Here is a 23,323-nt window from a genome sequence, read left to right as displayed (position 1 = left end):
ATGATGATTGGTTCATAACTACTGGATGGGTGGGAAAAACAAACTTGAGAAATATATAATTGTTTTGACAGATGTATTGTAACTTCGGAGTGGTATTGGAACGCTCAAGGCCTTCTCTTAGTAAGGCACTGGACTGCCCAATGCTCATTCTACCGTTGATTGTTGATCAAATAAAGATATGTCTTTAACTAGGACACTGGCTTTGTATTAGCTGAGGTTTCGGCATTACTTACCCCGCAACACCCACAAAACCCTCAAATCCCCGCCCCAAAGTCCCACCCCCAAAATGCGCCGCCAAAACCCCGGCACCAAAACCCCATCCCCAAAACCCCCGCACCAAAACCCCGTCCCCAAAACCCCGGCACCAAAACCCTGTCCCCAAAACCCCCGCACCAAAACCCCGTCCCCAAAACCCCCGCACCAAAACCCCGTCCCCAAAACCCCCGCACCAAAACCCCGTCCCCAAAACCCCGGCACCAAAACCCTGTCCCCAAAACCCCCGCACCAAAACCCCGTCCCCAAAACCCCCGCACCAAAACCCCGTCCCCAAAACCCCCGCACCAAAACCCCGTCCCCAAAACCCCCGCACCAAAACCTCGTCCCCAAAACCCCCGCACCAAAACCCCGTCCCCAAAACACTGCCCCCAAAACCCCCGCACCAAAACACTGCCCCCAAAACCCCCGCACCAAAACCCCGTCCCCAAAACCCCCGCACCAAAACCCCGTCCCCAAAACCCCCGCACCAAAACCCCGTCCCCAAAACCCCCGCACCAAAACCCCGTCCCCAAAACACTGCCCCCAAAAGTCCATCCCCAAAACCCTCGCACCAAAACCCCGTCCCCAAAACCCCCGTACCAAAACCCCGTCCCCAAAACACTGCCCCCAAAAGTCCATCCCCAAAACCCTCTTTTTGGAGATGGTCATTGCCTGTTACTTGCCACTTGTCAACCCAAGCTTGGATATTGTCCAGATCTTGCTGCATTTGGACACGGACTGCTTCAGTATCTGAGGAGTCGCAAATGGTGGTGAACATTGTACAATCATCAGCGAACATCCCCACTTCTGACCTTATGAAGGGTCAGAGGGAAGGTCACTGATGAAACAGCTGAAGATGGTTGGGCCTAGGACACTACCCTGAGGGATTTCTGCAGAGATGTCCTGGAGCTGAGATGATTGACATCCAACCACCACAACCGTCTTCCTTTGTGCCGATTATAGCTCCAACCGGGGAGAGTTTTCCCCCCTGATTCCCATTGACTCCGGGTTTTACTGGAATTCCTTGATGCCACACTCGATGAAATGCTGCCTTGATGTCAAGGGCAGTCACTCTCACCTCACTTCTGATATTATGTTTGGAAACCGTCTCTTTGATTTTGGCTTGCCGCACCACCACAGTAGAAAGTGCTCTGGATGGTAACACCTTCACACCAGGCTGGGGAGGGTGAGGGGAGGGAGTGGTGCACAGATGCAGGATGGAGTCGGGCATGCCACCCCTGGAAGCAAATCAGAGGCGGCCCTTGCTGAGGCAGGCTGCCCTCCTTTGGCTCTCTGAGACCTCGCCCCAGTTGTCCTCACCCCTCACACCACATTACCCCAGCCCATTCATGCCATCACCATGCCCTCACACCAATTCATGCAAACCTGTGTCTCCCAGAATCAATGAACTTCATAACAACAATGGTATGAGTGGTACTGCTTAGAAAAAAACACCCATTCATAATTCTTTCCAAATAAAGGAGTGTACTTAAAACCCTATGAAAATGCCAATCAAACAGATCATTAAGTATCAATAACAAAAGCTTTAAGCACTTCACACTTCGTAATCTTGTGTAAATAAACATCGAGGCATTGACAAAAGAGAACACAGAAAAGTAACCACGTAAAGATGTCAATCAAACTAAGTCAACTCAGAAAAGGATTATGTGAGTGAATTTGTTTCTGCAGCTGCAGAGAAATGCTGAATCTTTTGGGCATGATTTGGAAAGTCTGATATTTCGTGAAAAAGATTGATGGTAGAAGAGATTGCGACAGAAGAAGAACAATCTTCCTCGCAAATGAGATGAGTGTATCATCAACAAAGATGGTTCACACCACCACAGCAAGATTGACATGGCTAAGATGCTCTTTGAGTCAGTGCAGACTCGATGGACTGAATGCTCTCCTTCTGCACTGTGGGGATTCTATGGTTCCACGGCTCTTCAAACAACTCAATGAAATCGCTTTCTCTACTGAAGAGAATACAAGCCTGGGCAATACAATCTTTCCTTGTAATTTAACCCTGTTAACCAAAGTAACAGTCTAGTGAATCTGCACCTAAACTATTCCAAGTCCCAGATATCCCTCCTGCCCAGAACTGAACACAGGTGTTCCAGCCGAGGGCTGGCCAGAATTTTATTTATTTAAGATAAAGTCCAACTGAACAGAGACTTTTGGTAAACGGTTGTTTTTTTTTTGACTGGAAGGGGGTGTATTGGTACCCTCAGAATTCAGCACCAGGACCACAAGGTGCGGTGACAAGGAAATAGAGGACAGGGCGCGATGACATGAGATCGGGATTTTGGCAGAGAGTGGACAGGATGCTGGGGAATGGCAGGAAAACAATGGGCAGACAAATGGGAGGGGACAGGGTGTTAGTGATGAATACAGGAGGTGAAAGACAGTGAAGATACAATTGTATTTCAATTGGATGCAGGACTGAAGGGACCAGAGAATGTCTGTATCTGACAAAGAGTCATCCTGATTCGAAACATTGGCTCTGTTCTCTCTCCACAGATGCTGTCAGACCTGCTGAGATTTTCCAGCATTTTCTGTTTTTGTTTCAGATTCCAGCATCCGCAATATTCTGTCTTCATCTTAATGTTTGTATCTGGACGGACAGGAATGGAATTCTGGGCTAATAGAAATAGAATACAAAAGCCAGTTTAAAGTTTTAAAGTTTATTTATTAGTATCACAAGCAGGCTTACATTAACACTACAATGAAGTTACGAATGAAATTGTGCTAAACCTGTGCAAAATATTGGTTAGAAGCCCTTTGAAGTAGCGAGTCTAACACTGGGTACCGCACAGCCAGAAGGATGGGAATTCTATAGAGAGAGTGCAGAAAAAATTCACGAGAATGCCGAGGGAGTTCAGTTACTGGAGAACTGGCACTGGAGTCAGAGTTTAGAGATGTTTAAGAATGAAGGCATTAGATAAACAAAGAGAAAGAGTTTCCAATGCCTGAAGAGTTAATAAACAGAGAGTCCAGGTTTAAGAGGATTGATGTGGGAATCACATGGACAAGGAGTAAACAGTTTTAGGCAGTGAGTTGTTAGGATCTGGAGTGAGATGCCAGGCGGGCTGCGATTTAATAGTCATATCAAAAAGAGAATCAGATGTATTGCAGGGATATGGGAAAAGAGCAGGAAGAGGGACTAACTAGATAGTTCTTTGAAACAACTCGTACATATTTGATGGGCTGAAGGGCCTGCTTTTGTACAGTACAAGGGTTCCTTTGTAAGATTGCTTTTACGTGATTTTTGTACAAGGGCCCAGTAAATAGTTCTGCCCCTCCACGATTATTAGTCTCTTTCTGACCCTTCTCAATTGTGTTTCTTATATAGTCTACCACTTTCTTCACTGCCTCCACACTCTCCTTGGTCAACCTCCATTCATTTCTGTTCCACAACTCACTTGGCTTTTGTCTCCCAGACTAGTCTCTGGTCAACAAGGGTGTCCTTGGGCAGGAATCTCAAGGAGTTGGTTTGCAGGTGCAGCAGGTAATTAAGAAGGCAAATGGAATTTTGTCCTTCACTGCTAGAGGGATGGAGTTTAAAAACAGCGGGATTATGTTGCAGCTGTATAAGGTGCTGGTGAGGCCACACCTGTGGTACTGTGTATAGTTTTGGTCTCCTTACTTGAGAAAGGATATACTGGCACTGGAGGAGGTGCAGAGGAGATTCACTAGGTTGATTCCGGAGTTGAGAGGGTTGGCGTATGAGGAGAGACTGAGTAGACTGGGGGCTATACTCATTGGAATTCAGAAGAATGAGGGGAGATCTTATAAAACATATAAGATTATGAAGGGAATAGACAAGCTAGAAGCAGGGAAGTTGTTTCCACTGGCGGGTGAAATTAGAACTAGGCGGCATAGCCTCAAAATAAGGGGGAACAGATTTAGGACTGAGTTGAGGAGGAACTTCTTCACACAAAGGGTTGTGAATCTGTGGAATTCCCTGCCCAGTGAAGCAGTTGAGGCTACATCATTGAATGTTTTTAAGGCAAGGATAGATACATTTCCGAACAGTAAAGGAATTAAGGGGGGGTAAGTGGAGCTGAGTCCACAAAAAGATCAGCCATGGTCTTATTGAATGGCGGAGCAGGCTCGAGAGGCTAGATGGCCTACTCCTGCTCCTAGTTCTTATGTCCTTATGTTCTTATGTTCAACACTGATCCTGAGATGCCTGTTCCAGCCCCTGCTCCACATCCCACGGGACTAATCCCAATTTCCCTTTCAGTCACCTTCAGACCATATTCCATCTCCTACTCTTCCTCTGATCCTGTGATACACTTACACACACACACACCTATACACACACACCCAATCACACTCACATCCATACACTCACTCACACTCGTGCATACACACACATACACTCACACTCATACCCATACACACACACTCAATCATCTATCCACATACACAGACTTTCACACACACACAGACTTTCACACACACACACAATCACCTACATGCACACTCTCACACACACACACCCGCACACACACACTCACACACCGTGTGTTCTCTCCGCTCCGCCCCCCCCCCCCCCCCCTATTCACTGTCACTTTGATGTGGACAGTGCTCCTGCTTCTGGTCAGTGTGATGGGTTAAGTCAGAATTGAAACAAATTGTTTTAAGTTTCAATTCTTCAAAGGTCGATACTGACATCCTGTCTCCAGTCTGTGGTCATAATAACTGAATTTTCTTTCCTGTTTACAGAAAATCAAAACTAACCTAATTAGTCACACAATTTTACAGCACAGAATGAGGCCCTTCAGCCCATGTATCTGAGTCGGCATCAAGAACCTATCTTTTCTAATCCCATTTTCCAGCACTTGGTCTGTAGCCTTGTATACTGTGGCATTTCAAATGCTTATCTAAATGCTGCTTAAATGTTGCAAGGTTCCAATCTCCACCACCCTTTCAGCTCCAGCCTACCCGGCCTCTCTGCATAGCTGAAACGCTCCAGGCCAGGCAACGTCCTGGTCAATCTCCTCTGCACCCTTTCTAGTGCAATCACATATTTCCTAGAGTGTGGCAACCAGAACAGCACACAGTATTCCCACTGTGGCCTAACCAGTGTTTTATAAAGCTCCATTATAACCTCCCTGCTCTTATATTCAATATATTCAATGCCTCGGCTAATAAAGGCAAGTATCCTACATGCCTTCTTAACCACCTTATCTACCTGTCCTGCTGCCTTCAGGGATCTATGGACATGCACCCACAAGGTCCTTCTAGTCTTCTGTACTTCCTAATGTTCATTGTATATTCCTTTGCCTTGTTAGTCCTCCCAAAGTCACCTAACACTTCTCAGGGTTATATTCCAGTTCCCACTGTTCTGCCCATCTGACGAGCCCAGCTGTATCGTCCTGTAATCTAAGGCATTGCTCCTCGCTATTTACCACACCACCAATTTTTGTGTCATCTGCGAACCTACTGGTCGTACCTCCTACATTCCAGTCTAGATCATTAATGTACACTGCAAACAGGAAGGGTCCCAGCACCGATCCCTGCAGTACTCCACTGGACACAGGCTTCCAGTCACTTCAACCATCACCCTCTGCCTCTTGATCCAATTTGCCAAATTTCCCTGGATCCCAAGGGCTCTTAGCTTCTTGATCAGTCACCTATATGGGACCTTGTCAATAGCCTTATTGAAGTCCATGTAGACTACATCATCTGCACTGCTCTTATCGACACACCTAGTCACCTCCTCGAAAAATTCAGCCAAATCTGTTAGACAGGATCTTCCCTTGATAAAGCCATGCCGACTGTCCTTGATATTTCCCTTCCTGTTTACAGAAAATCAAAACTAACCTAATTAGTCACACAATTTTACAGCACAGAATGAGGCCCTTCAGCCCACTGTGTCTGTGCCGGCATCAAGCACCTATCTACTCTAATCCTATTTTCCAGCACTTGGTCTGTAGCCTTGTATACTGTGGCATTTCAAATGGAGATTTCCCCAAGTGGAGATTCATTCTGTCCCTCAGAACTTTTTCCCTACCACTGACATTTCCTGTTTTTTACCTACTACCCTTTTTGAATAATGGTACCACACTAGTTGTCCTCCAGTCCCACGGCACCTCTCCTGTGGTCAGAGAGGATTCAAGATTAGCGTCAGAGCCCCTGCAATCTTCTCTATTACCTCACACAGCAGCCTGGGATACAAATCAGGGCCTGGGAATTTATCCACTTCTAAACCCACTAAAACCGTTAACATCTCCTCCCTCTCAACGCTAATCTGTTCAACCCCCCCGCCCCCCCACACAGCTTTCTATACCCACCTCATCCTTCTCCATATGGAACACAGATGCAAATTTAATACCTCACCTATGTCTTCTGGCTCCACACATAGATGGTGCCATTTTGGTCTTTAATGGGCCCTACTCTTTCCTTGGTTATCCTCTTGCCCTTAATATATGTATTAAACAGCTTGGGATTTTCCTGTATTTTGCCAATGCAATAACTTTTCAATTCTATTGAAACTTGTGGTAAAATAGCAGCACGAATCCTGATCCAATCCCATCACTCTATCCCCAAATGCATCATTCCTCACCTAACCCCATTCCCCCCCCGATCATATCATCCCCTCCCCAATCCCATCATCCCCTCCCCAGTCTCATCATGCCCTCCCAAATCCCATCATGCCCTCCCCAATCCCATCATCCCCTCATTCAATCCCATCATCCCCTCACCCAGTCCCATAATCCCCTCACCCAATCACATCATCCCCTCACCCAATCACATCATCCCCTCACCCAATCACATCATCCCCTCACCCAATCACATCATCCCCTCACCCAATCACATTAGCTCCCCATCCAATCCCATCAGCCCCTCCCCATTCCCATCATCCCTCACTGAATCCTGAGACCTACATCGCACAATCTGCCAAACCCTTCGTCTAAAGCAGTGATTTGCAAATTCTTTTGGGGTGAAGATCCCTTTTCAAATTGATTTCATAATGTAATATGATATAATGTTCAAACAGCTCGATGAACCTGTATTTTGGAAGCCATCCTTTAGTGTTCTAATAATTTTTAAAAGTTCTCCTGTCTTCAAGAACAAGGCTGAACTCACCACCAGGCTTGGTAACTGCTGATCCTCCTGCCTCGCTCTGTTCTCCTCTTGATGGTGTCCCTCTCCAAGGTGACACACCCAGCGCACCCTGTGCTGTGTATGCAGAGGCTGCACTCCTCAGCACCTTCCAGCCCAGACAGACTCTACTCTGAGAAACACTGAGAAATCACTGTCTCTTACTATCACTCCATCTAGATCACAGTCCAATTAAATCAATCACTCACTATCAAACTGTACAGTAAGAAGTCTCACAACACCAGGTTATCAAACTGTAGACAGCTTATCTGTTTATAGTCCTGTGTCTTCATTTTTAGGTATCCCTGCTGTTTCTCCTGGCATGCCCTGCTGCACTCTACATTGACCCAGGGTTGACCCCCTGGCTTGGTGGTAACGGGAGAGTGGAGGATGTGCCAAGCCATGAGGTTACAGTTTAAAGTTTACTTATTTATTAATGTCACAAGTAGGTTTACATTAACACTGCAATAAAGTTACTGTGAAAATCCCCTCGTCGCCACACTCCAGTGCCTGTTCGGGTACACTGAGGGAGAATTTAGAACATAGAACATTACAGCGCCGTACAGGCCCTTCGGCCCTCGATGTTGCACCGACCAATGAAACCAATCTAAAGCCCATCTAACCTACACTATTCCAATATCATCCATATGTTTATCCAATGACCATTTAAATGCCCTTAATGTTGGCGAGTCCACTACTGCTGCAGGCAGGGCATTCCACGCCCTTACTACTCTCTGAGTGAAGAACCTACCTCTGACATCTGTCCTATATCTATTATCCCTCAATTTAAAGCTATCTCCCCTCGTGCTAGCCATCACCATCTGAGGAAAAAGGCTCTCACTATCCACCCTATCTAATCCTCTGATCATCTTGTATGCCTCTATTAAGTCACCTCTTAACCACCTTCTCTCTAACGAAAACAACCTCAAGTCCCTCAGCCTTTCCTCATAAGACCTTCCCACCATACCAGGCAACATCCTGGTAAATCTCCTCTGCACCCTATCCAATGCTTCCACATCCATCCTATAATGCGGCGACCAGAACTGTACGCACCAGAGTTTTGTACAGCTGCAACATGACCTCCTGGCTCCGAAACTCAATCCCTCTACCAATAAAAGCTAACACTCTGTACGCCTTCTTAAGAACCCTATCAACCTGGGTGCCAACTTTCAGGGATCTATGCACATGGACACCAAGATCTCTCTGTTCATCCACACTACCAAGTATCTTACCATTAGCCTAGCATTCTGTAATCCTGTTACTCCTTCCAAAGTGAATCACCTCACACTTTTCAGCATTTAACTCCATTTGCCACCTCTCAGCCCAGCTCTGCAGCTTATCTATGTCCCTCTGTAACCTGCAACAACCTTCCGCAGTGTCCACAACTCCACCGACTTTAGTGTCATCCGCAAATTTACCAACCCATCCTTCTACGCCCTCATCCAGGTCATTTATAAAAATGACAAACAGCAGTGGCCCCAAAACAGATCCTTGCGGTACACCACTAGTAACTGAACTCCAGGATGAATATTTCCCATCAACCACCACCCTCTGTCTTCTTACAGCTAGCCAATTCCTGATCCAAACCGTTAAATCACCCTCAATCCCATGTGTACGTATTTTCTGCAATAGCTTACCGTGGGGAACCTTATCAAACGCTTTACTGAAATCCATATACACCACATCAACCGCTTTACCCTCATCCACCTATTTGGTCACCTTCTCAAAGAACTCAATAAGGTTTGTGAGGCACGACCTACCCTTCACAAAACCGTGTTGACTATCCCTAATCCCTAATTAGCATGGCCAATGCATCTAACCAGCACGCCTTTGGACTGTGGGAGGAAACCGGAGCACCCGGAGAAAACCCACGTAGACACGGGAAAACGTGCGGACTCCACACAGACAGTGACCCGAGCCAGGAATTGAACCTGAGTCCCTGGCACTATGAGGTAGCAGTGCTAACCACTGTGCCAACAGATTGTGGGTGAGTACAATTCTGCTGCTGCTGGTGGCCCACACCACCTCAGCCCAGTTTTGAGCTGCTAGATTTGTTCGAATTCTACCCCATTTAACACAGTGATAGTGCCACACAATACGATGGAGGGTATCTTCAATGTGAAGACTGTGTAATGGTCACTCTTACTGATACTGTCATGCACAGATGCATCTGCGGCTGGCAGGTTGAGGATGATTCAGTCCCAGTCTGAATATGTCCACACTTTAAGAAGCTGGGCTAAAGTTTTATGTTGCTCGGGTGTGCATGCCCCTGACTCAGAAACGCGTGAAATCGCGGCAGAAGACATCGCATCCTGACATCATCATGCATTTGTGTGATACTTCGGTTGATGGGAGTGAGTGGGTTGCATGCCGGTTAATAATTAAGTAGCAAGTCCTCCCATCTAACAGTGGGATAAAAGTGGCTGGAGCACTGGTTGTGTGAGGAGTTCAGGATAGAGTTTGCTGTAGCATTACTGTTGAGAGTTCAGACTTTTCCCTTGGGTTTCTTGTGAGGTATTTGCTTAGTTAATCCTGTTGTGAGGACTCTCTCGCTCTGGTAATTGTGTCGGAGCATTTCTCCCCATTGCAGCCTTTGATGCATTGGGACATTGCCGGCTGTACTTCAACAGATTGGGATAGTGTACCCCACTGGGGGGGGGGAGCTCCTCTGAGGAGTAAGAGAGGGGCCAAAGGGAGAGGAGGCCCACAGGCAGCATTGCAAGGAGAGGCATGTGGGAGGGAAGGTGCTGGCACAGGGGGTGCAGGGCCAGCAGGGAGGGCAAGGTGGACAGCACAGCAGAAGGTGCCACTATCTCACTGTCAGAGTGTACAGACAGCAATCCAGCCACCTCGACATATCCGAGGTCCAGTGCTGCAGGAGGCCCCCGCCCCTCACCAAGGAAACCATGACATCATTGTGGCACATGATTCGCCCAGAGATAATCTCCAACTGTGTGCCTCTGAACGTCACAGTTCCACCAATATCTGGATCATTCCAGGGCTCAGTGGGGTCTCTGCTTTTTTTTATTCATTTGTGGGACATGGGCATTGCTGGCTGGCCAGCATTTATTGAGAAGGTGGTGGTGAGCTGCCTCCTTGAACCACTGCAGTCCATGTGCTGTGTGTTTACCCACAATGCCATTCGGGAGGGAATTCCAAGATTTTGACCCAGCGACTGCAAAGGAACGGCGATATATTTCCAAGTCAGGATGTTGAGTGACTTGGAGAGGAACTTGCAGATGGTGGTGTTCCCATGTATCTGCTACCCTTGTCCTTCTAGATGGAAGTGGTCATGGAGTCTCCCAATCAGCTGTCCAGAGCCTGCATAAAGTTCGTAACTGATGCTTTGTTCAGACAAGTTTGCACATTCATGTATTACTGGCCAGGCCAAGCCAACCAGGCTGAACGAGCCAGAGTCTTCACAACTATTGTTGAGTTCCACACATCAAGGCTGCCATAGGCTGCACCCATGTGACCCTCGATGTCCAGGGGGGTGATCCAGGTGCCTTTGTGAATAGGAAGGGTTACCACATGCTGATAGCTTGTGACCACAGACAACAGATTTAGTAAGTCTGTGCAAGGTACCTGGGCAGTTCCCATGATGCATGCACACTGCGAGAGATGGACTGCATGGGAGGCAGATTACTGATGGTCTTGGCAGTTGTCCTCTGGCCTGAGCAGGTTGGACGTCCAATACCTGCTACCGAATGGGCAACTCCAGAGTTGCCTCAGACTCAGTACTGTCCTGGCGTCCAGCAGTCCCTCAGCGCTGGTACCCTGCACACTCTTTGCCTCCGCCAGCTCCTCCAATGAGTATGATGTGCCCTCACCATAGTGCCCTCCAGACTGAGTCGACGTGCTATAGCCCAGCCCTTGTGCCCGAGTGCCTGTATCTGTGCAAGAGCTCGATACAGAGAGTGGACATGACTTGGATACATACTCCATGATTCCTCCTCAGGTGGAAAGGGGTGGGGGTGGTGGTGGTGGGGGGGGGGCTGTCCGAGGGGTGAGTGCTGTGTCCTGATGATGGCATTTCTGAGGAAGAAACAATCGATGTTATTAAGAACTGTGTCTGTGAAAGCACGCCGGTAACTTTCCTCAATGGACATGTGTCTCACCTTGCAGAACCATTTCCCGCCCTGAGTTTGCTCGCCAGTGTAAAAGGCACATGCTCTCATTCCTCTTACTGTCCCTCTTGACTTTAGGATTTTATAAAGGACAAACGTACACAGACAGGGGCTTTTAGGCTCAACCACTGACAATTATATTAACAGGGAAAAACATTCCTAATCCCTAATACAGGGACTTTAAACTAGTGTAATGACAACACTCAAAACAAGGACTTATTGATAAAAGCCTCCACTGAAAACCCCAGGGGAAACCCTATGTTTCTGCCTAAACCTCAACTCAAAACACCTTAGGATTTAGTGGCTACCTCTAAACTACCCTTAAACCTCAGTCACAATATCCCTCAGATCTGGCTCCTATTCCCAACACCCCCCTCACAGTCGGTCTTTCCAGTGTGACATATATGTCCATGAATCTGGCTGACCATTTCTGACCCTGCTCTGTGACTGCAGTGCCAGACTCAACTGTCTTCCCCTTTTATTATAAAACTTTATCAAAAATATCAAAGCATATTTCCTGGAGACATCCCATTTGGATGATTGGTGCTTAAGCACCTTTTAATCTCTTTTAGTTTGGTTCCTACTTTGGTCCAGACAAACCCATTTATCACAATATTGTTTCCACGATGGACCCCATTCAGGTGTGATGTCTCTGGCTCCCAGGTGGATATGTCCATGAAAAAGGCCATTTCTCTTTATCTGTTGGTGATGTTTGTTTGTATAATGTCTGGCGCTATTAGAATCATAGAAACCCTACAGTACAGAAAGAGGCCATTCGGCCCATCGAGTCTGCACCGACCACAATCCCACCCAGGCCCTACCCTCATATCCCTACATATTTTACCCACTAATCCCTCTAATCTACGCATCCCAGGACACTAAGGGGCAATTTTAGCATGGCCAACCAACCTAACCCGCACATCTTTGGACTGTGGGAGGAAACCGGAGCACCCGGAGGAAACCCACGCAGACACGAGGAGAATGCGCAAACTCCACACAGACAGTGACCCAAGCCGGGAATCGAACCCAGGTCCCTGGAGCTGTGAAGCAGCAGTGCTAACCACTGCGCTACCGTGTCGCTCTGATGTTCTCCCAGTTTCTTTAACTGGACTGTCTGATAGCCACTGTTTTTTGTCTTTGCAATGGCAATGTCTCAGTGTCATGGTTTAAGTGTTGACATGTTTTGAAGATTAACCTCTGCCATTACAGTTGAGGTTTAGCCTGTTTGTATTCAGTATTTATGCCCTTGAAGCTTTTGGGGTTTTACATTGAAGAAAAGTCCAGTTGGGGGAGATTGTGATCCTAAACCAGTGTGAAATCACGTTGTTCCAACATTCGTGGGCGGAAATCGACACAGGAGTTGCTTCTGGACCCACCAATCATGAATGAGTGCAAAATTCAGGCTGTAGTCTCAGTAATGGTGACCATGAAATGACCATCGTGGGCAAGTGGGATTAGCTTAGTGGTTAAAAAAAACGGTGCCATGGACAAGTTGGGCTGAAGGGCCTGTTTCCATGCTGTAAACCTGTATGACTCTATGAATCTATGACCAGATTGTCGAAAAAACCCATCTGGTTCATTAATGTCCTTTAGGGAAGCAAATCTGCCGTCCTTACCCGATCTGGCCTACATGTGACTCCAGAGCCACAGCAATGTGGTTGACTCTCAACTTCTCTCTGAAATAGCCAAGCGAGACACGCAAATGTACCGAAAAAGGTAATGGTTGATTACCTCCTCCAGCCCAATAAGGGATGTAAACACTTGCCTTGTGAGTGCTGTCGCCGTCCTGGGAATGTTACGTGGAGAAACTGGGGTCAGTAACATGAGGATGCAGATTGCCAGAGAGCCAGAAGCCAGAATTTGTTTACTCCGCGAGTTGTTGAGGTTTAGAATGTACTGTCTGAAAGAACGGTCGCAGCTGATGTAGCGGGAACCTTTCAAAAGGAGTGAGATAAATATTGAATAACAATTGTCTTTTGATGAGGAACAATTAGAGGAAAGCAAGAAATTGGATGGGTCGTTCAAAGAATCAGCACAAGCAAAGTGGGCTGAATGGCTTCCTTCAGCGATACTCTGATTTCTATCCTACCTGCATTAGGACACAATCTTTGTCTATCTCTTGTCCTTGTTTCCAGCTCTTGTGAAGCGGGGAGCACACCAAATTCCCATGAATTCTCTGCCTGTCCATTTCTGGGCTTCCTGGGGGCCGGGGAGTGTACAGCAGGCAGTTCGGCAACACCCATATTCTGGATTGAATATAAAGGTTCTGCTACCAGTGTTTCGAGATCTTGTGGTGAGAGCTGTGACCAGTGGTGATCGCTCCGAGTTCAGTCTCTGACAGGAAGTTTTCGAAGCAGAGGCAGAAAAGGGCAAATATGAAGTGGGGACTGGGCGGTGAGTAATGTTCTCTCATTCTAGCTCGCTGTGTTTAACACTCATCCTCCTGGGCCCTGCTGCTATTTCAGAGGTGGAATTGAAACCCTGAGTTTACCCAGTGTAATCTCCAGTTCCAAGGCTTTGACAGCCACTATTTGTAAGAGTTACTTGTCAAACGCCAAGCTTAGTGTTGGGTGTGTCGGTGACCAGCGCAAAGTTCGGCTGTGCTGATGAAGAGTCATTTTATTGTGTCTTTTCCTTTGGGATCGTTCTGTGCAGAGTGAGCTTTGCTTTGTCCCATCTCAGGCAACACCTCAGATTCTCAGATTATCATGTATTCGTGAACCTTTTCTTCTTAGGCAGTGCCTCAGAGTTGAGGACGACTTACCTGGGTAAGGTTTCGTAATAAATGTGTGAATTAAAACAATTAACTTCATCCTTTCGAAGCAGATGTGGGGTGGGGGGGGGTAGTTGGGGGGGGGGGGGGAGTTGGGGGGGGGGGGGGAGTTGGGGGGGGGGGGGGGGGAGTTGTCGCGGGCAGCCCCGGCTGTAAAAGTAAAACGTTGCAAAAATGCACACCATTATTAATGTGCAAAGAGGCCAGAGGATAGAGAGATACTCTGTGTGTTTGACATAATCATACTGGCAGATAATGTCACTGACATCATCCCATGGGCAGCACAGACCCTTCCAGCAAATGGTATTTGCTACCAAATAAACCTGTTGGACTTTAACCTGGTGTTGTGAGACTTCTTACTGTGTTTACCCCAGTCCAACGCCGGCATCTCCACATCAGCACAGACCCAGCAGGGACGGGGCGGCACAGTCATATACATTCAGGAGAGAGTTGCCCTGGGAGTCCTCAACATCGACTCTGAACCCCATGAAGCCTCTTGGCTTCAAGTCACAGAATCGCAGAATCTCTACAGTGCAGAAGGAGGCCACTCAGCCCATTGAGTCAGCACTGGCTGTCTGAAAGAGCATTCTTCCTAATCCCACTCCCCTGCTTTATCCCTGCAACGTGGGAAAGGAATCTTTCTGCTGATTACCATGTATTGTACCCCTTCAGCTGATGAATCAATACTCCTCCATTTTGAACACCACTTGGAGGAAGCAAGGGAGCAGAATGTACTCTGGCTGGGAACTTCAATGTTCATCACCAAGAGTGGCTCAGTAGTGCCACTACAGGCCGAGCCGACCAGATCCTAAGGGACATAGCTGCTAGACTGGGGCTGGGTGAGGGAACCTATAAGAGGGAAAAACATATTTGACTTATCCCCACCAACGTGCCTGTCGCAGATGCATCTGTCCATGACAGTATCAGTTTTCAGTTTTGCTTTCACTAAGCACTGACCTTGTTCCCTCATTAGCACATTCTGCTATCTTACCTTTATGCCACTAATAGCACCTTCTTTAGTCCTTAATGCTACCATTAACACTCCCTTTGCCTTGTGTCCCATGACATCTTTGTCAATCTCTCCTCTGCTCAGTGCTAAACCTGACCCTCTATCTTGCTCCATTTCCACCCCCTCCTTCCCTCTCCAACTATACAATCCATCATATTTCTACCCCTCTTCTGATCTGAAGGAGAGTCAACCCCCACTCTATCATTGCCCCCAAGCTAGGGGACCAATCCTGGTTCAATGAAGAGTGCAGGAGGACATGCCAGGAGCAATACCAGATGTACTTAAAAATGAGGTGTCAACCTGGTGAATCTACAACACAGGACTACTTGCATGCTAAACAACATAAACAGCAAGTGATAGACAGAGCGAAGTGATTCCGCAACCAACATCAGATATAAGCTCTGCAGTCCTGCCACATCCAGTCGTGAACGGTGGTGGAAAATTAAACAACCCACTGGAGGAGGAAGCTCCACAAATATCCCCATCCTCAATGATGGAGGAGCCTAGCACATCAGACAAGGAGCATTCGCACAAGCCAACACTGCCCAGTGAATAATCCATCACGGCCTCCTCCACAGGTCCCCACCATCACAGGTGTCAGTCTTCAGTCAATTTAATTCACTTTACATGATATCAAAAAACAGTTGGAGGCTCTGGATTCTGCAAAGACAATGAACCCTGACAATATTCCAGCAATAGTATTGAATACTTGTGCTCCAGAACTTGCTGCTCCTCTAGTTAAACTGTTTCAGTACAGCTACAACACTGACATCTACCCAACACTGTGGAAAATTGCCCAGGTATGTCCTGTACACAAAAAAGCAGCACAAATCCAACCCGGCAATTACCGCCCCACCCATTTACTGTCAATCTACAGCAAGGCGATAGAAGGTCTTTGACATCCTGAGGGTTACCATTGACCAGAATATGAACTAGATGAGTCATATAAGTACTTTGGTTACAAAAACAGGTCAGAAGCTAGGAATCCTGAGGCGGGTAACTCATCTCCTGACTCCCCAAAGCCTGTCCACCATCTACAATGCACAAGTCAAGAGTCAAGGAATACCCTCCACTTGACTAGATGGGTGCAGCTCCAACAATACTCAAGAAGTTTGACACCATTCAGAAACAGCCCGCTTGATTGGCACCAAATCTATAAACAGTCATTTCCTCCACCACCAACGCTCAGTAGCAGCAAAGTGTACTATCTACAAGATACACTGCAGGAACTCACCAAGGCCCCTTAAGCAGCACCTTCCAAACCCATGACCACTACCATCTAGAAGGACAAAAGCAGCAGATACCTGGAAACACCACCACCTAGAGGTTCCTTTCCAAATCACTCACCAACCTGATTTGGAAATATATTGCCGTTCCTTCGCTGTTTCTGTCAAAATCCTGGAACTGCTCCTTAACAGCACTGTGGATGTACCTACACCACATGAACTGCAGCAGTTCAAGAAGGCAGTTGACCACCACCTTCTCATCTAGGGATGGGCAATAAATGCTGATCTAGCCAGTGACACCCACATCCCATGATCATTATTAATAACTTAGCTGAAGAGACCTAATATAATTTATCCAAGTTTGTCGATGAAGTAAACAGTGAGGAGGGCACACACAAGCTGCAAAAAGATATGGACAGGGTAAGTGAATGGGTGGCAATGATATAGATTAAGAGTAACGTGGGAAAATGTGAGCTTCTTCACTTTGGTCATAAAAACGGAAGAGCAGAATTTTTTTTGGTGGCATTCAGAGATTTGGCTGTACTCATACAAGGAACGCAGAAGTTTAACATGCAGCTGCAGCGAGCAATTAGGAAAGTAAAGGATTGTTGATCTTTATTGCAAGGGGATTGGGTTACAGGAGCAATTAAGTCTTGCTACAGTTGTACAGGCTTTGGTGAGACCATATTTGGAATACTGTGTGCAGTTTTGGTATCAGTGTTTGAGGACGGATTAGATACAGTACAGTAAAGTTTTATCAGATCGGTTCCCGGGTTGAGAGGTTGTTCTATGATGAGAGGCTAAGGAAATTGGGCCTATGCTCTCTGGAGAAGAATGAGAGGTGATCTGATTTAAGACTGTGAAGGGATTTGACACGGTGAAATACTGAGAGGTTCTTGCCCTTGTTGGAGGTTCTCCAACGTGGGTGCACAGTCCCAGGACTGAGATGAGAAGAAACTTTGTTCTCTCAGAGAATTACAGAATTCTGGGGAACGGGCAGTGGAGTTGGGGCAGGAGATCAGTCATGATTGTTTTGAGTGATGGAGCAAGCTCAAGGGGCCGAGAAGCCCCCTCCTGCTAATATTTCTTGTGATCTAAGGAAAGAGAATTTAAAAAACAAATGAACATTTGCATACCTCCAGAATTTGCCAATCAATTTTCTGAATCTATTGTTTGTCAGCAAGCACTGTGAACTGAGAGAGAAACAAGACATTTGGTGAGTGAGGGAATCTGAGGGAAATCTTAAGGGTCAATCTCTCTAAAATACTTGTTTTGACTGCATTTAGAATTTATTGTGTAAGGGGCGACATGGTGGCACAGTGGTTAGCACTGCTGCCCCACAGCATCAGGGAGCTGGGTTCAATTCCGGCCTCAGGTCACTGTCTGTGTGGATTTCCTCCAGGTGCTCCGGTTTCCTCCCACAGTCCAAAAGACGTGCTGGTTAGGTGCATTGGCCATGCAAAATTCTCCCTCAGTGTACTCAAACAGAAGCCAGAGTGTGGCGACCAGGTGATTTTCACAGTAACTTCATTGCAGTGTTAATGTAAGCCTACTTGTGATTAATAACTAACCTTTAAAAAATGTAAAGTTTATTCCAGCCTTCGACAGGCACAAACAAGCTCCAATGGAGAACAGCTGTGATTAGTTAATTAATTAACTAGTCTAATCTAGTTTCTGTAACTGCAATAGAGCTAACTCTTCTCAGCTTCAGATATACAAGTATAGGAGTCTGAGTACAACTTGTACTGAGTGAGTTTTACATTAAGTTTGAAAATGATAAAATTCATTCTGAAATTAGTGTCGTAAATCTGAACAAATGTATGAGGATGAGTTGACTATGGTGGATTGGGGCTTGTGAACGAGTACATTAAAAGATTTGACAGTAGACAGGCACTGACTAATATTTACAGTACTACATGGTCTACAACAAAGATACATTCCTCTAAGAGACAAAAAAACAGCAAAGGTAAATCACCCATGGCTAACAAAAGAAATGAATGACTGCATTTGGTCAAAGGAAGTGACTAATACAGTGTTAGTGAAAGTGGCAAATCTGAGGATTGAGAGCAATTCAGGATCGAGCAAAGAAGGATGAAAAACTGTTAAAGGAAGCGAAAAGAGAATAAGAATGTAAGATAGCGAGAAAACGTTGTTAGGTATTTGAAAAGGAAAAGATTAACAAGGACAAAGGTGGGTTCATTACAGGCACAGACAGGAGAATTTGTAATGGAGAATAGGGAAATGGCGGAGAAAGTAAACAATTACTTTGTGCCTGTCTTTATGGAGGAAGATATGGAAAATGTACTCGAAATATGAGGGAACCTTGGGTTGTGAAAAGGAGGAACTAAAAAAAGTTAGTATTAATAAGAGGTAGTACTCAAATTATTGAAGAAATGTGGGCTTCTCTGGCTAGATGACCATTCATTGTCCATCCTTAGGCAGCTATAGAGATACAATAAGAAGTCTCACAACACCAGGTTAAAGTCCAACAGGTTTATTTGGTAGCACAAGCTTTCAGAGCATTGCTCCTTCATCAGGTGAGTGACACTTTAACCTGGTGTTGTGAGACTTCTTACTGTGCCCACTGCAGTCTTACAATCCAAGCAGGCATCTCCACATCATGGCTATAGAGATAGAGGGGGCATTGGTGACTATCTTTCCAAATTCTATAGCTTCTGGAAAGCTATAGACTGGAAAGTAACAACTCCATTGTTTAACGAAGAGTGAGAGATGAAAATGGAGAACTACACACCTGCTAGTTTGATATTAGAAATAAGGAAACTGTTAGAATCTATCATAAAATGTGATCATTGGACATTTAGAAAATAATGATATCATTGGGCAGAGTCAATATGGATTTAACAAACCTGTTGGAGCTTGTTGAGGATGTATCTGTGATATAGATAAAGGAGAACCAGTGGATAAGTTTATTTATTAGTCACAAGTAAGGCTTACATTAACACTGCAATGAAGTTACTGTGAAATTCCCCTAGTCGCCACATTCCGGCGCCTGTTTGAACAAAGAACAAAGAACAATACAAAGAACAAAGAACAAAGAACAGTACAGCACAGGAAACAGGACCTTCGGCCCTCCAAGCCTGTGCCGCTCCTTGGTCCAACTAGACCAATCGTTTGTATCCCTCCATTCCCAGGCTGCTCATGTGACTATCCAGGTAAGTCTTAAACGATGTCAGCGTGCCTGCCTCCACCACCCTACTTGGCAGCGCATTCCAGGCCCCCACCACCCTCTGTGTAAAAGACGTCCCTCTGATGTCTGAGTTATACCTCGCCCCTCTCAGCTTGAGCCCGTGACCCCTCGTGATCGTCACCTCCGACCTGGGAAAAAGCTTCCCACTGTTCACCCTATCTATACCCTTCATAATCTTGTATACCTCTATTAGATCTCCCCTCATTCTCCGTCTTTCCAAGGAGAACAACCCCAGTCTACCCAATCTCTCCTCATAGCTAAGACCCTCCATACCAGGCAACATCCTGGTAAACCTTCTCTGCACCCTCTCCAATGCCTCCACGTCCTTCTGGTAGTGCGGCGACCAGAACTGGACGCAGTACTCCAAATGCGGCCTAACCAGCGTTCTATACAGCTGCATCATCAGACTCCAGCTTTTATACTCTATACCCCATCCTATAAAGGCAAGCATACCATATGCCTTCTTCACCACCTTCTCCACCTGTGTTGCCACCTTCAAGGATTTGTGGACTTGCACACCTAGGTCCCTCTGTGTTTCTATACTCCTGATGACTCTGCCATTTATTGCATAACTCCTCCCTACATTATTTCTTCCAAAATGCATCACTTCGCATTTATCCGGATTAAATTCCATCTGCCATTTCTCCGCCCAATGTTCCAGTCTATCTATATCCTGCTGTATTCTCTGACAATGTTCATCACTATCCGCAACTCCAGCAATCTTTGTGTCGTCCGCAAACTTACTAATCAGACCAGCTACATCTTCTTCCAAATCATTTATATATCACAAACAGCAGAGGTCCCAGTACAGAGCCCTGCGAAACACCACTAGTCACAGACCTCCAATCAGAAAAAGACCCCTCCACTGTTACCCTCTGTCTTCTACGGCCAAGCCAGTTCTGTACCCATCTAGCTAGTTCACCTTTGATCCCGTGAGATTTAACCTTTTGCACCAGCCTGCCATGAGGGGCCTTGTCAAATGCTTTACTAAAATCCATGTAGACGACATCCACGGCCCTTCCCTCATCAATCATTTTTGTCACCTCCTCAAAAAACTCAACCAAATTTGTGAGGCATGACCTCCTTCGTACAAAACCATGTTGTCTATCGCTAATGAGACTATTCAGTTCTAAATGTGTATAGATCCTATCTCTAAGAATCTTCTCCAACAATTTCCCTACCACGGACGTCAAGCTCACTGGCCTATAATTACCCGCGTTATCCTTGCTACCCTTCTTAAATAACGGGACCACATTTGCTATCCTCCAGTCCTCTGGGACCTCACCTGTGTCCAATGAAGAAACAAAGATTTCTGTTAGAGGCCCAGCAATTTTATCTCTTGTCTCTCTCAGTAATCTAGGACAGGTGCCATCTGGCCCTGGGGATTTGTCTACCTTAATGCTTCCTAAAACACCTAACATTTCCTCCTTTGTAATTGCGATTTGTTCTAACGGGTCTACACACCCCTCTGAGACACTACCAATCAACGTGTCCCTCTCCTTTGTGAATACTGATGCAAAGTATTCATTTAGGATCTCACCTATTTCCTCGGGTTCTAAGCATAATTCCCCTCCTTTGTTCTTGAGAGGTCCGACTCTTTCTCTGACAACCCTCTTGTTCCTAACGTATGTATAAAATGCCTTGGGATTCTCCTTAATCCTATCTGCCAAGGACATTTCGTGACCCCTTTTTGCCCTTCTAACTCCCTGTTTGAGTTCTTTTCTACTTTCTCTGTAATCCTCCAGTGTTTCATCTGTTTTTAGCTGCCTGGACCTTGTGTGTGCCTCTTTTTTCTTTTTGAATAGACCCACAATTTCCCTGGTTATCCACGGCTTTCGAATCCTACCTTTCCTATCCTTCCTTTTTACAGGCACATGCCTGTCCTGCACTCCTATCAACTGCTCCTTAAAAGACTCCCACATGCCAGATGTGGATTTACTCTCGAACAGCCTCTCCCAATCAACAGCCACCAAATCCTGCCTAATCCGGCTGTAGTTAGCCTTCCCCCAATTCAGCACCTTACCCATAGGACAACACTCATCCTTTTCCATGAGTATCCGAAAGTTTACAGAATTGTGGTCACTGTTCGCCACATGTTCCCCCACTGAAACTTTGATGACCAGACCGGGCTCATTCCCCAGTACTAGGTCCAGTCTAGCCCCCTCTCTCGTTGGACTATCAACATATTGTTCCAAAGAACCTTCCTGGACACATTTTACAAATTCCTCCCCGTCCGGACCCCCAGCCCTAAGGGATTTCCAGTCTATATGAGGGAAATTAAAGTCTCCCACTACAACAACCCTATTTTTTCTACACCTGTCCAGAATCTCCTTACATATCCGTTCCTCAACTTCCCGTGGGCTGTTGGGAGGCCTGTAGTATACCCCCAGCATAGTGACTGCGATCATTGTTTGGGTCAATGTACTTAACCAGCGCCTCTTTCAGACTGTGGGAGGAAACCGGAGCACCCGGAGGAAACCAACGCAGTCACGGGAAAACATGCAAACTCCGCACAGACAGTGACCCAAGCTGGGAATCGAGCCCAGATCTCTGGCGCCTGTGAGGCACCAGTGCTAACCACTGTGCCACCCACATGGTGCATTTGGCGTATTTGGGTTTTAAGAAGGCTTTTGATAAGATCTCACACAGGAGGTTGGTGAACAAAAATGGAGCACATGGGACTGGGGGTAATATCCTGGTATGGATTGAGAATTGATTAATGGACAGAAAACAAGAGGAATAGACGGATCATTCTCAGGATGGCAGGCTGATACTAGTACGACAAGGATCAATGCTGGGTCCACCACTATTCACAATCTATATCATTAATTTGGATGTGGGGTCTAAATGTAATATTTCCAAATTTGCTAATGACACAAAACTGAGTGGTAATATAAGTCCTGCAAGCAGACTCGGGTTGATGTGGACAGGCTAAGACAGTAGACAAGAGCATGGCAGATGGAATATAATGTGAATAAGTGTGAAGTTATCCACTTTGTAGAAAAAGCACAGAAATGCAGAACATTTCCTAAATTCTATGGTTCTATGGTTCTAAATTGCTAAGGCCATGCAGGGAGGTTTAAACTGATTCGGGGGGGGGGAGGGATCCTGAGTAGTGGGGCTGAAAGTGAGGGATGCATGGATGGGGACTGCAATGCACGGCATTGCAGAGGTGGGGTGGAGCAGGGTTTGAAATGTGTATACTTCAATGCCAGGAGTATTCGCAATAAAGTGGGTGAACTTGCAGCGTGGATCAGTACCTGGGACTTCGATGTTGTGGCTATTTCAGAGACATGGATAGAGCAGGGGCAGGAATGGATGCTGCAGGTCCCGGGGTTCAAATGTTTTAGTCGAAGTAGGGAAGGAGGTAGAAGAGGGGGAGGGGTAGCATTATTGGTCAGAGATTGTATCACAGTGTCAGAGAGGAGGTTTGATGAGGACTTATCTGTTGAGGTAGTATGGGCGGAGATTAGAAATAGGAGAGGAGAGGTCACCCTGTTGGGAGTCTTTTATAGACCTCCTAAAAGTTCTAGAGAGGTTGAGGAAAGGATTGCGGAGTCAATCCTGCTTAGGAGTGAAAGTAATAGGGCAATTGTTATGGGGGATTTTAACTTG

This window comes from Mustelus asterias, chromosome 20 (genome assembly GCF_964213995.1).
Source record: "Mustelus asterias chromosome 20, sMusAst1.hap1.1, whole genome shotgun sequence".
Lineage (NCBI taxonomy): Eukaryota > Metazoa > Chordata > Chondrichthyes > Carcharhiniformes > Triakidae > Mustelus > Mustelus asterias.
This window is presented reverse-complemented; position numbering follows the sequence as displayed.